Genomic DNA, 12,198 nt, shown 5'->3' with positions numbered 1-12,198 from the left:
TAATACCAGTCTCTACTCCTCTGTTGTGACTGAAAATTATTTGTTTACCTCATTTAAAGAGAATAGTGAGGAGCATTCTCATTTGAAATATGCGAGTGAAAGAGTTATGATTTTCCTAAGGGCACTCATGATCAGCTGTATGATTATGTAAATAGTCATGGTCACATAACAAGACTACAATATATTTTTTCAAAAACATTTGTTCTGTCTCATACAACAATTTGTAATAAACATGACATTGAAGAGAGACTTCTGAAGACAAGTATTCCATTTATAATATACAAGTATGTGAAAGAAAAGAAATTTACAAACAAGAGGAAATTGTGTATGCAACAACTTAAAAAGAAGTTCAAATGATGTTAAAAGCCTTTGTATTTTGTTTATTATGTGTACAATGAGAGTAAGCTCCCTATACATATACAAATGTTGTGTTAAAAGCAGATAATTACATGTTCTTGTAGCAAAATCATGCCTTTGATTTGTTATGACAAAATCTGGTAATTCAGCAGGAACATAACTTAACACTTTCTAGATGTGATGATTGGATTCTAAAAGTATAATGAATATAGTGCTGTCAAGGGGAATTTGTGTTAATTTTTCAGTAGTGTACCAAACAAAGTTTTCAAAGAGGAAGTAAATAAATAAAAATGTTAAAAATAAATGTTGTGCAAGCATCTTCTTTCATTATTCAAACATGATGCGTGTTGCCAAAATAACAGCCAAGTTGGGGAAAAAAGAAAAAAATGTTATATGTTGCAGTTCATTTTCTTTGTATGTCTCATTGGCAAAAACATTTTGGCTACATTCATGGAGTGTCTACCTGCTCTGCTCCCAATTTGTTTTCCAGTTGATGTATAGTAGTATTTTGTGTGTTTCATAAATTTATTTGCACTGTGCAGAAGTTCAATTTCAGATGACTGAATATCCATAAATAACAACCAACAGAAAAAATAATAAATCGGATTTTGTCGACATTACAGTACATCCTTGGTTTGTAGCACAGATTTTTTTGGAAACGACCTCTTGGTTATCCATTAGCTGTGTAGTTATTTATTTGTGTAACCTACTACTCCACTTTCGATCATGCGAGTGGACATAATGTGCTTTAGAATATGTGGAAACGTAAAAATCATTTATATATGCATGCAATGTCAAATTATTTTTGTCTGCCACGTGCTAAAGGTCGTTTATTTCCACATGATAATGGCCACACGGCCAAAATCGCAATATTGAGGTCTACAAAAAAATTTCACAATCAAAAGGTGTTGTTGTAATTTACGAAAATTTTCACAATGTAAACTGCAGCTATGAGTAGTTATTGTATGTTTTTGATTGAGATTTCTTATATATATTACTTTGCAAGATCTCAAAATCCTTTATTACTGCACTATGCGGCCCACATTCAAAGATTAAATGAAAAATATTGTCATCTAATTCGCGTATTTAGAAATAAACATAGAGATTTTCGGCCCATATTTTTTTCATATTGAAGTTCACAGCCAGGCCACAAGTAGCGCTGGTGTCGTTCTGTGTTTCCGTATAATAATGTGGTCTTTGCACTTCTACTATATTGGTGTTCTGTGAGTGCCACTGTAGTAGCACTGGCGAGTACGCGCAGAGCTCCGCTATTTAAAGCCGTACTGCTCAGCTTGCGCGTTCATAACGGCTCCGAGCGCTGCGCCTCGCGCCCTCCACCGTGAAAGCCTGGCGTATCGGTATCAAGTCGACTTCCATCTTTATGAACATAACTACGCCGACTACGAAGTTTCTCTATAACAGGATTTCAAGCAGAACCGTTATCTCGATTGATGAGAGTCTCGTTGTCAGACAATCTTATTTCCACAAATTCATTGATATGTATGGGTCAAAATTTTTGTGTCGTTGTAATTCATGGAATGGTCTGTGGAAATACAATGTTCGGCGATTGCGGACTTGGTGGGTTGGAGAAGGCGAGTATGCCGTTGGTGTTCCACAATCCGTTCCTGCACAGTTCGTGTTGTTTGCCCTATATATGATTTGCCGCATTCACACAGAATTTTGTAAACACCTGATTTACGCAGGCCCAGGTCGTCTTTAACGGATCCTACCAGTGATGGAATTTTGGAAGGAGGGCGAAAGATGACTCTCACTTGATACTTTCTCAATATTCTGCCTATCTGTGAAGAAATATTCTCAATAAATGGTAGATAAACAGTCGACCTGAAGGCCTCTTCCTCTTCCTTGTTCCGTCGTTTGTAGGTCTTCGTCACTCTGTTCACTTACCTAGGTGAAAAGCCATTCTTCAAAAATACATTTTGCAGGTGTTTCAGTTCCGCTTGAAGACTGTCGGCGTCAGAGATCGTATGGGCACGGTGGATCAAGGCTTTGAGAACGCCCATTGTTTGTGCTGGATGGTGGCAACTAGTCGCTTGTAGATACAGGTCTGTATGAGTGGGCTTTCTGACACAGGATATCAGTAACGTCCTGCCACGATATTTCGGCAGTTCTCCCGTGTTTTATGGAACAATCAGTACTTTAAACATCACATCAAGCAACTCTACAGGGAGGAAGTGATGGAATGTATGCGAAGATTCGACAAATTACGTGAAAGAAAAGCAAGGCTGCTGAGCTCATTGATATTCTTATTAAGTTGCAGAGACAAGGGCATTATTCCAACGTTTGCCAAAATTGTGCATTTCATAAATACCACTGCTGCAAACAACATCAAACTTAAAGCAAGCATGGCTTTGGCGAGAGAAAGGATTCGTTTTAGTCGGTGTGAATTGTATTCTGTGTCAAATGACATGTTCCACATACATTTGGAATTGGCAGCAAGACTATCTTCTCTGTCATGAGACTGGGTGGATTGTGTGACATGGGCTAAAGCAAACTGGAACCATGATAAAGCTGTGACGAGGCAAACTGCCAAGATTGACAGACATTATAAACAGATGCAGCAGGAAGTTCCAACTGGACGATCTGTTGTTAATTTGACAGAGAAAACTTTAGATGACACGACTGTGTCTGTGCTAGCAAAAGGACTGAATTTTGCTCCCACACCTGTTTCACCGCCACTAGTGGATTCCATCAGTGCCATTGAAGAAGCTGTACGCGGTCTTAATACAGATGAAGCGGAGGAAGTTCGGCGAGAGTCTTGCCATGTATTGACCAGGGGTGCCCCAATGATGAGTAACATCTCGCCCATGGAGAGGATAGCTCTCCGTAACTTACAAGCATATGTGGATATAGGGATATAGTAGTCTTAAAATCTGACAAAGGAAACCCTACTGTCCTCATACGAAGGGATGACTATATTAATAAGATCAATGTTTTATTATGTGATTCAACGTATCGCAAAATCGATAAGGATCCCACCAGCCGAGTGGTGCGAAAAACAGCAGAACTTTTATCAAATAGTTCTCTGCCGAAGGAGGTCATCAAGAGACTGAAACCAAACAGTTCAGTTCCACCTGGGCTATGCAGACTGCCTAAGATCCACAAGGAAAATGTGCCATTACGTCCAACTGTGAGTAACATTGGAGCAGCCACCTACAACCTAGCAAAATTCTTGGCATCTTTGCTCAAATCAATGATAGGCAAGTATGCACATCACATAAAGAATTCTGGTGATTTTATCAGTCGACTTCAGTCACTACAACTGCAAAGTAACTACTTATTGGTCAGTCATGATGTGGTTTCACTTTTCACAAAGGTGCCTCTGGTGAACTCACTACACCTCATTGGCAATATGTTTGGTGCAGACATTACGGCTTTGTTTGAGCACACTCTCTCCTCTACATATTTTATGTTTAACAAGGAATTTTACCTACAATCTGACGGTGTCACTATGGGGAGTCCTTTGTCTCCCCTGTTGGCCAATCTTTTTATGGAGGATTTTGAGGAGAGAGCACTTGACTCTGCCACTTTTAAACCGACAGTATTTTGGCGGTACGTTGACGACACTTTTATAGTGTGACCTCATGGTCTGGACCGTCTCCAAGAATTTTTACGTCACATGAACTCCACACATGAAAACATAAAGTTTACCATGGAGATAGATAAAGATGGTTGTCTGCCATTTTTATACGTCTTGGTGCGACGGAAGGGTGATGGCACACTTGGGCACTCGGTGTACAGAAAGCCCACTCATACAGACCTGTATCTACAAGCTACTAGTTGCCACCATCCAGCACAAACAATAGGCGTTCTCAAAACCTTGATCCACCGTGCCCATACGATGTCTGACGCCGACAGTCTTCAAGCGGAACTGAAACACCTGCAAAAAGTATTTTTGATGAATGGCTTTTCACCTAGGCAAGTGAACAGAGTGACGAAGACTTACAAACGACGGAACAAGGAAGAGGAAGAGGCCTTCAGGTCGACTGTTTATCTACTATTTATTGGGAATATTTCTTCACAGATAGGCAGAATATTGAGAAAGTACCAAGTGAGAGTCATCTTTCGCCCTCCTTCCAAAATTTCATCACTGGTAGGATCCGTTAAAGACGGTGGAGGGCGCGAGACGCAGCGCACGGAGCCGTTATGAACACGCACACTGAGCAGTGCATGCGCAATGTCGCCTCAGTACGGCTTTAAATAGCGGAGCTCAGCGCGTACTCGCCAGTGCTACTACAGTGGCACTCACCTGAAGATGGCTGGAAGACTCTGCGCCGAAATATTGTAACAGGACGTTACTGATATCTGGCACTTCTCCCGTGTTTTTATGGAACAATAAGATTACTTTATTTCCAATGACAAAATTTACTTGTGTCTGCCACTTGACAGGTTGCAACTTAGGATCTAGAGATTCAGCCATACAATAATTTTTTGCTGTGTAAGTCGGCACTTTGTCTACTTGTTTAATCTTTTTAACAAGTATTGAAATAAGACATTAATAGTGACAGCTATGTCCAAAACTACTTTTGCAGGAATTTTTTCCACTATGGCATATGCCAAGGCTTGCACTAAGGCCTCTATTTGCTTAGTGTGGAGAGGCTGATCCATAATAAACTCATTTCTAATATCGATCCATTATTGCATCTTAAGAGACTGAAGTGACTGCCCTGACTGCCCCCACCCTGTGATAACAACTAAAACTGGAGGGCTTAATGAGGTTTAAACTACTTTAAAAAAGATTCTGTGTGTAGTTGGCAGTGGTTCATTGGTGACTTTTACAACGTTTAGTGAACAACCTTGATTTTGCTAACTACTAGCAGGTGCATCTTGTTGTAATAGCTATTTTGAGGATAAGTATTGTCTACGCTTCATTGGTTCTAGACTTCATTACTTGGGTTCCAGTAACTGCTACTGTTATTTCTGAAAATTCATTTACCCCCTGTTTCCCTTGGACCCAGGGCGGTACTGGTTATTATAAACCATCTTCTATTAATATCAGCCGAATTTCATGCATGTCTATCTGTGTGATGCATGTCACAGTCGGGTGACAGAGGAGATGTCATGTCAGAGTGGTGTCAGTGTTAAGAATCTGCCTGTGCAGCTGACTTGAATGCAGTGTGCTATTGTGGTCATTATTGTTGTAGTTATGGACCTTCACGTCTTCATGAATATTATCAGTTTAATCTAAAACAGATATAAAATGTTCTAGATTCTCTTCTCGTTTGTGTCCAACTGTCCCATGAATATCGAAGGGCAATTTCGTCTTCAGAATACTGAATACATCTTTTTAGGATATGAACTCGTCCCAATAACGAGTTTTGTTTAAAATATTTCTCAGAGTACTTACAGAGACTACACTGTTGAATATAGAAATGCTCCATGCTAAAAAGCTATTTACGTAGTCTCTCTTCATGGCCTTTTGGCCAATACTTAGATACAATTGCTCTTTCAAATTATTCGTAAGTTTGACAGAGTTCAGCAGTATCTATGGTCCAAGGGTCTCCATCATCTTTTACGAACCCTTTGGTGAAACTGATCTTTCGCTGCTCAGTCCAAGGCTGCAGTAATATAGCTTTGAATGCTTGTTTAAACACAATTGGATGGTAAATATTTTTCTCTGGTATAAAGACTTGGAGTTGTCTATGCTTGAACAGACTTTCACCATGCAGAACAGAAGAGAGTGATGATGCAGTTACTACTTCATATGGTACACAAGCTAACAATAGGTTATTAGAATTTGTGTAGTTATCATATGTTGTATGATTCGCTGGCGTAGGAAGGCGTAATAACCACATGATTTACTTACAATTGGTGTGATACTTTCAAACATGCCCCAGACTGTAGACAATTCCTGTTGTACAGTCGTGATCTCGACAGTTATGTGGCCTTGCCTTTCTGGCAGATCGCTGTTGAAAGTAAATTTTATATGCTCCAATTCGGATTTTACCGATTTTCCGGCATTGCCTCGCTCAGACATAGTGACTGTTACCGTTCCATCTACAACACACTCTAGTTCTGTATTTAGTTTGCCATTTTCTTCTATATCTTTTTGTGAAACCCAGTGTGAAAAATCAACCACAATGTGTTTGCATTGTTGACTTAACTGTTTTCGAACTTTCACACGTTGTTCTTCGACAAAGGTATCGAATTTATTTTCTAACTGCAGAATAGTACATTTTAATTCTTCTTTATCTATAGGTGAGGTCTGTACATGTTCCAGGAAACCACATTAAACTTTCTTTGATTATGAAACCCCATCTGCTAGAGTATCATACTGTAATGACAATGTGTTGAAGTTTGCAATTATCTTCTTTATGTTAGTAGAGCATTATTCTTTTCAAATCATTACGCTATTCTTAAAATTGTTAAGATTGGTTTTGTAATTCTTTGGACTGATTTTGTAATTCCTTCGATGAAGTTTGTAATTTTTTAGAATTGTTCTCAAACTATGTAGTTATGTCGTCCTTCATTGTCTTAAAAATTTGTAACAATAAAACAATGAGATTATTTGGTTGACCAGCTATTTGTATTTTCACTTCATGTGAAATATCATCCATTGGAACATGTACTTCACATGAAACGTTATCATCAGATTGATGAATTACATTATCATTTTGTAAAATCACTGTATGGCCGTCATTTTCACACAGCAAATTATCTGTCATAATATCTGCATCAGTTACAGAGTGCAGTTCTGGACTAGGTTCCGAAACTCGTGTATTTTCAACTTCCACATTTGCAAACTTGTTCTGTTCAATGTGAAGAGTTATGTTACTATCTCCCTGTGTAGTCTTTTTAGAAATCTTGCCTGTATTCACCATAATATTAATGTAAATTAAAAACACTATAGCAAAAGTTTAAAAACTACAATCTGAAAAAATATCTTTTGTAGTCCAGTTAAAATTAATTGATATTTGATGTCTGTCCTATGCTGCTACATTGTTGCTATATTGGCTGCTGGCTACCACTCACTTATAGGTAACACACAAATACAGCATCTCACAACACAAACACTGTTAATGTGTAATGTGGAGCAATATTGGAAGCTGCCACCTTGAAGTATGATGGGATTCTAAGATGCTGATATTAAGTAACCAATGACTGAACTGCGGCAGACGGCGCATTTTGTAGCCCTGAATTTAAACTCGTGTCCTAACCTAACCACAACCTCATGATGTGCAATGTATCCGAGAAAACGGCGGTCAGCAATCTGTGGAAGAACTAAAATTATGACCACTTTATTCACAGCGATTAAAGTAAACCTCTATGAGAAAATTCATATAGAAAAATCTGACTTTGAACGATAAAAAACAAACTATAATTTCTTGCTATCATTCATGGGTTACATGATGCCTCACATTGGTTACACAAACTGCCACTTTACCAACTGATGAGTAGTCTTGGTTGGCACTTGTAGATTATAGAGGATACTGACAGACTCCAAATGAAAAATGGACAGCAGGAAGAAAAATAAGGACAAATAAAAAAGTCAATAGAATAATGAAAATAAAATGGCATAGTGCAAAGTATCTGATATTTAAAAAAAATACACTGAAGCCAATTAAGTGAATAAAAAGGAAGAAAGTTTTTTCATTAGATTTAGCAATAAAAAACATTTCGTTGTGTTTCACAAGTCTCGATCCTACAACCTTCCATATGACAGGTTAACGCACTAATTACTATACTACAATGCCTGAAGTTGTTACAATTATGACTGTGATATTCCAATAGCAACGATGAGTTGCAACCTTCAAAAATTTAGTTTCATGTAACATCATGCAAAAATTTTCTAATGTAAGCCAAGGTCTGTGATTATAATAACTGTATATGTGATCCTGAATGCATCTAGTATGGAAGGATCCAGTAGTGTTTGGTTAGTGTTGTATATGGCTCAAATGGCTCTGAGCACTATGGGACTTAACATCTATGGTCATCAGTCCCCTAGAACTTAGAACTAATTAAAACTAACTAACATAAGGACAGCACACAACACCCAGTCATCCCGAGGCAGAGAAAATCCCTGACCCCGCCGGGAATCGAACCTGGGAATCCGGGCGTGGGAAGTGAGAATAGTACTGCACCACCACGAGCTGCGGACTAGTGTTGCATATGAAACATTTGGAAGCCACTTGTATCATTTAGAGAGAGAGAGAGAGAGAGAGAGAGAGTAGTTATCATGTGTGATGAAATATGAAATTAATGGGCCAGGTGAGGGTGGACATTACGTTGAGTGCTCTCATTGGGGAAACCAGCTCCAGCCCATGAAGTGCCTACTATCTCGCAATTTTAATCAGATTATAGGTAACAATACCTAACCCAGGAAGAGTGGAACAGCAATGTAAAACAGTATGTGGCATTACTTATTATATGTTATGGAGTCAGCCATCTTACCACTTACACTTGTGTAATCTTATTCTGTGTTACAGAAGATATTGTTATTGAATGATATGGACGAAAATTTCTGTACTACATATTGTACACAGCATGAGAAGCTAAAATTACAATGTGCATTTTACCCATACCTTTGATAGTGATGTGTTGACATTCTCAAAATGTTTCCTGAATTTGATGAATGGGATTTTCTAGATTTAACCATGAATTTTCATCCTTATAGTGTTTATTTCATTTTCCATTTCTAAATATAAATTCTTTATTGATATGTGCTATGTACAGCATAGAATAACAAACAACTTTAGATGATTATAAGTAATTTCGCTGTCAAGCCATTTATAATCGCTCTTTCAATTTAGCAAGTAGTTAATATTGTTTATAGTTAATATAAAGGGAAAAGAGAGAAAGGCAAGCTATAATGATGAAATGACCGATGAAAATCTGCGTAGCCTATGTTGTAGGTGTATCTTTGACATGATGCTGTGTGGCCATGAAAAGATGATAAATCAGTTTTGTGTGTCAGAATTAACTTTCAATAAAAACGTTCATAAATCGGCATTGGATTCCATTATCATGTACCTGAATAAAGATAGATTCGTTTTCTGGTATATGCTGTGAGCACTTAAGACTGTGACACTGGCAGCCAATCCATTGCATCATTGTATTAAGATGATGAACAATGAATATTTGCTGAATTATCGGATAAGAACAAAAGAAAATAATACAAATGAAAACTTCACCAGGAGATGATGAAAATCACTCTCATTGAAAAGTCGCAGAATTTAAATGCAGCCATCCAGATGGAAGTCTGAGAAGATTTCATCAGCAGCACATGCTGGGAAAGTCTACATTCACACAAACTAATCAAGTAAATATTCCTATTATTGTAATTTGGCTTTTCAAAAATAACATCATAAGACAATACCATTTATTCCACTCATTCTCTAACACAGAAGGGAGTACAAGACAATACTGAGACAGTAGCGTTGTTCTAAAACCAAATCCGGAGAATAAAAAAAGTCATAGGGCATATGTCTGAGGTCAGGAAACTGTGCTGATGACAGTTCGTGGATTTACGACATTCATGTAAACCTTTATATTTACAAGACTAACTTAATATTCGGAAGCTGCACCTGTTTAGATTCAGAGAAAAATCCTCCAGAAACTGTCTCACACAAAAATAATAACTGATTTTGATGGATAACTACAATATAGGTTTTGGGTGCTCCAGAGATGACACATATTCAGTGTGAGACAGATTTGGAACTGACTGTACTGAAATTGATTTATTGATAAACAATAAGAAATATGTAACTCAGATACAATCTTTCAACATGCAGCAACAGCCTGTATCGACTTAACATGAGCTATGTAGGAGGAAAGAAGACATGTTTACAAGATTTAATGTTCTGAACATTTGAACCCCAGAAAATCTATGATTAAGGAAACCATCAATATAGTTAATGACCAATTCACACTGACCATCACGTCAAGTCCCATCAGGACATTCTGCAATGTATTTCCAATGGCTGCATCCACAGTGGCCATCCTATCACATAAAGTTTGTTAGGAAGAATGTTTGGTGTCATACGTCCATTGTTGATCATATGACCCCCAAGCATGTTGCCCCCTGATACATGGCCATACACACATTTCCATATTTCGTTTCATCATGGTTTCTGGGATTGATATCATTTATTTGTTGTTTGATCTTTTTTTACTTGTTATAAATTGTTTGCTTTCGTTACTTCTCTAGTTAAAATTTATAATTTTGTAATAAATGATGAAAGATTAATTGAAGCAGTGAGGCGGCGGTCTGAATTCTATGAAATGGGCTTACTAAATTACTTGCTATTCATTACAAGTATAAAGTGGATTTTTATACATACCAGTCCTGTATTTAATATTTTACAATGAAAAGGATTACAATCTGGCTGCAACTTGAACTGAAAAAAGTACTCTGGGTAGAATCAGATTGATCACTAAATGGAATTTATTTGTATGATGATAATAATAACAATAATAATAATAATAATAATAATTTACTGTCATTCAGTTCGTTACAGCAACAGACAAAGTTAAGAGCATACATTTCTCCATGTACTTTAGTTTGCATTAAATGGTTAAAAGAAGAAACACATATTACAAAGCAGTACTTTCATCCCCAAAATATCATCCAGAGTGTAAAAAAGATTGTTTACTAGTAGCTTATACAATTTGGCTATAAAAATATTTACAGGCAATTCTCTGAAATCTTTGCTTAGTCTGTTAAACATCTTTAGTGCAAGGAATAGGTAGGAGTTCCGTCATTTATATAGTTTATGATGTGGCATGACTATACACGTTCAATAGAATATCAATTCTCAAAACATATTTTGAAAATTGTTTCTAATGTACAACAGAATATTATAAATAAATAGTTTTATTACTGTCAGAAATTGAAATTTAATGTACAGAGGTTTGCAGCAATCTGATTTACTGGAATCAATAATTATCCTTAACACTTTTTTCTGCAAAACTAATATGTCTTTTTTGTAACAACTACTACCCACAAGAAAATTGAGTATGATATAATGCTTTGGAAGAAAGCAAAGTATGCTGAACTTACATAGTTATCTCGAACATGTCTTTTTAAATTTCTAATTAAATAAATAACTCTTGCAATCTTATCTGATATATTTTTGATGTCTTGTAACCAGGTCAATTTGTTGTCATTGAGGACGATATTATGGAAATGGAAGAGGAGGTAGATGAAGATGAAATGGGAGATATGGTACTGCATGAAGAGTTTGACAGAGCACTGAAAGACCTGAGCTGAAACAAGGCCCCAGGAGTAGACAACATTCCATTAGAACTACTGACAGCCTTGGGAGAGCCAGTCCTGACAAAACTCTACCATCTGGTGGGCAAGATGTATGAGACAGGCGAAATACCCTCAGACTTCAAGAAGAATATAATAATTCCAATCCCAAAGAAAGCAGGTGCTGACAGATGTGAAAATTACCGAACTATCAGTTTAATAAGTCACAGCTGCAAAATACTAACGAGAATTCTTTACAGACGAATGGAAAAACTAGGAGAAGCCAACCTCGGGGAAGATCAGTTTGGATTCTGTAGAAATATTGGAACACGTGAGGCAATACTGACCCTACGACTTATCTTAGAATCTAGATTAGGAAAGGCAAACCTACGTTTCTAGGATTTGTAGACTTAGAGAAAGCTTTTGACAAAATTTACTGGAATACTTTCTTTCAAATTCTAAAGGTGGCAGGGGAAAATACAGGGAGCGACAGGCTATTTACAATTTGTACAGAAACCAGATGGCAGTCATAAGAGTCGAGGGACATGAAAGGGAAGCAGTGGTGAGGAAGGGAGTGAGTCAGGGTTGTAGTCTCTCCTCGATGTTATTCAATCTGTATATTGAGCAAGCAG

The sequence above is a fragment of the Schistocerca gregaria genome, chromosome 2 (assembly GCF_023897955.1).
Source record: "Schistocerca gregaria isolate iqSchGreg1 chromosome 2, iqSchGreg1.2, whole genome shotgun sequence".
In the NCBI taxonomy this organism is placed as follows: Eukaryota; Metazoa; Arthropoda; class Insecta; order Orthoptera; family Acrididae; genus Schistocerca; species Schistocerca gregaria.
This window is presented reverse-complemented; position numbering follows the sequence as displayed.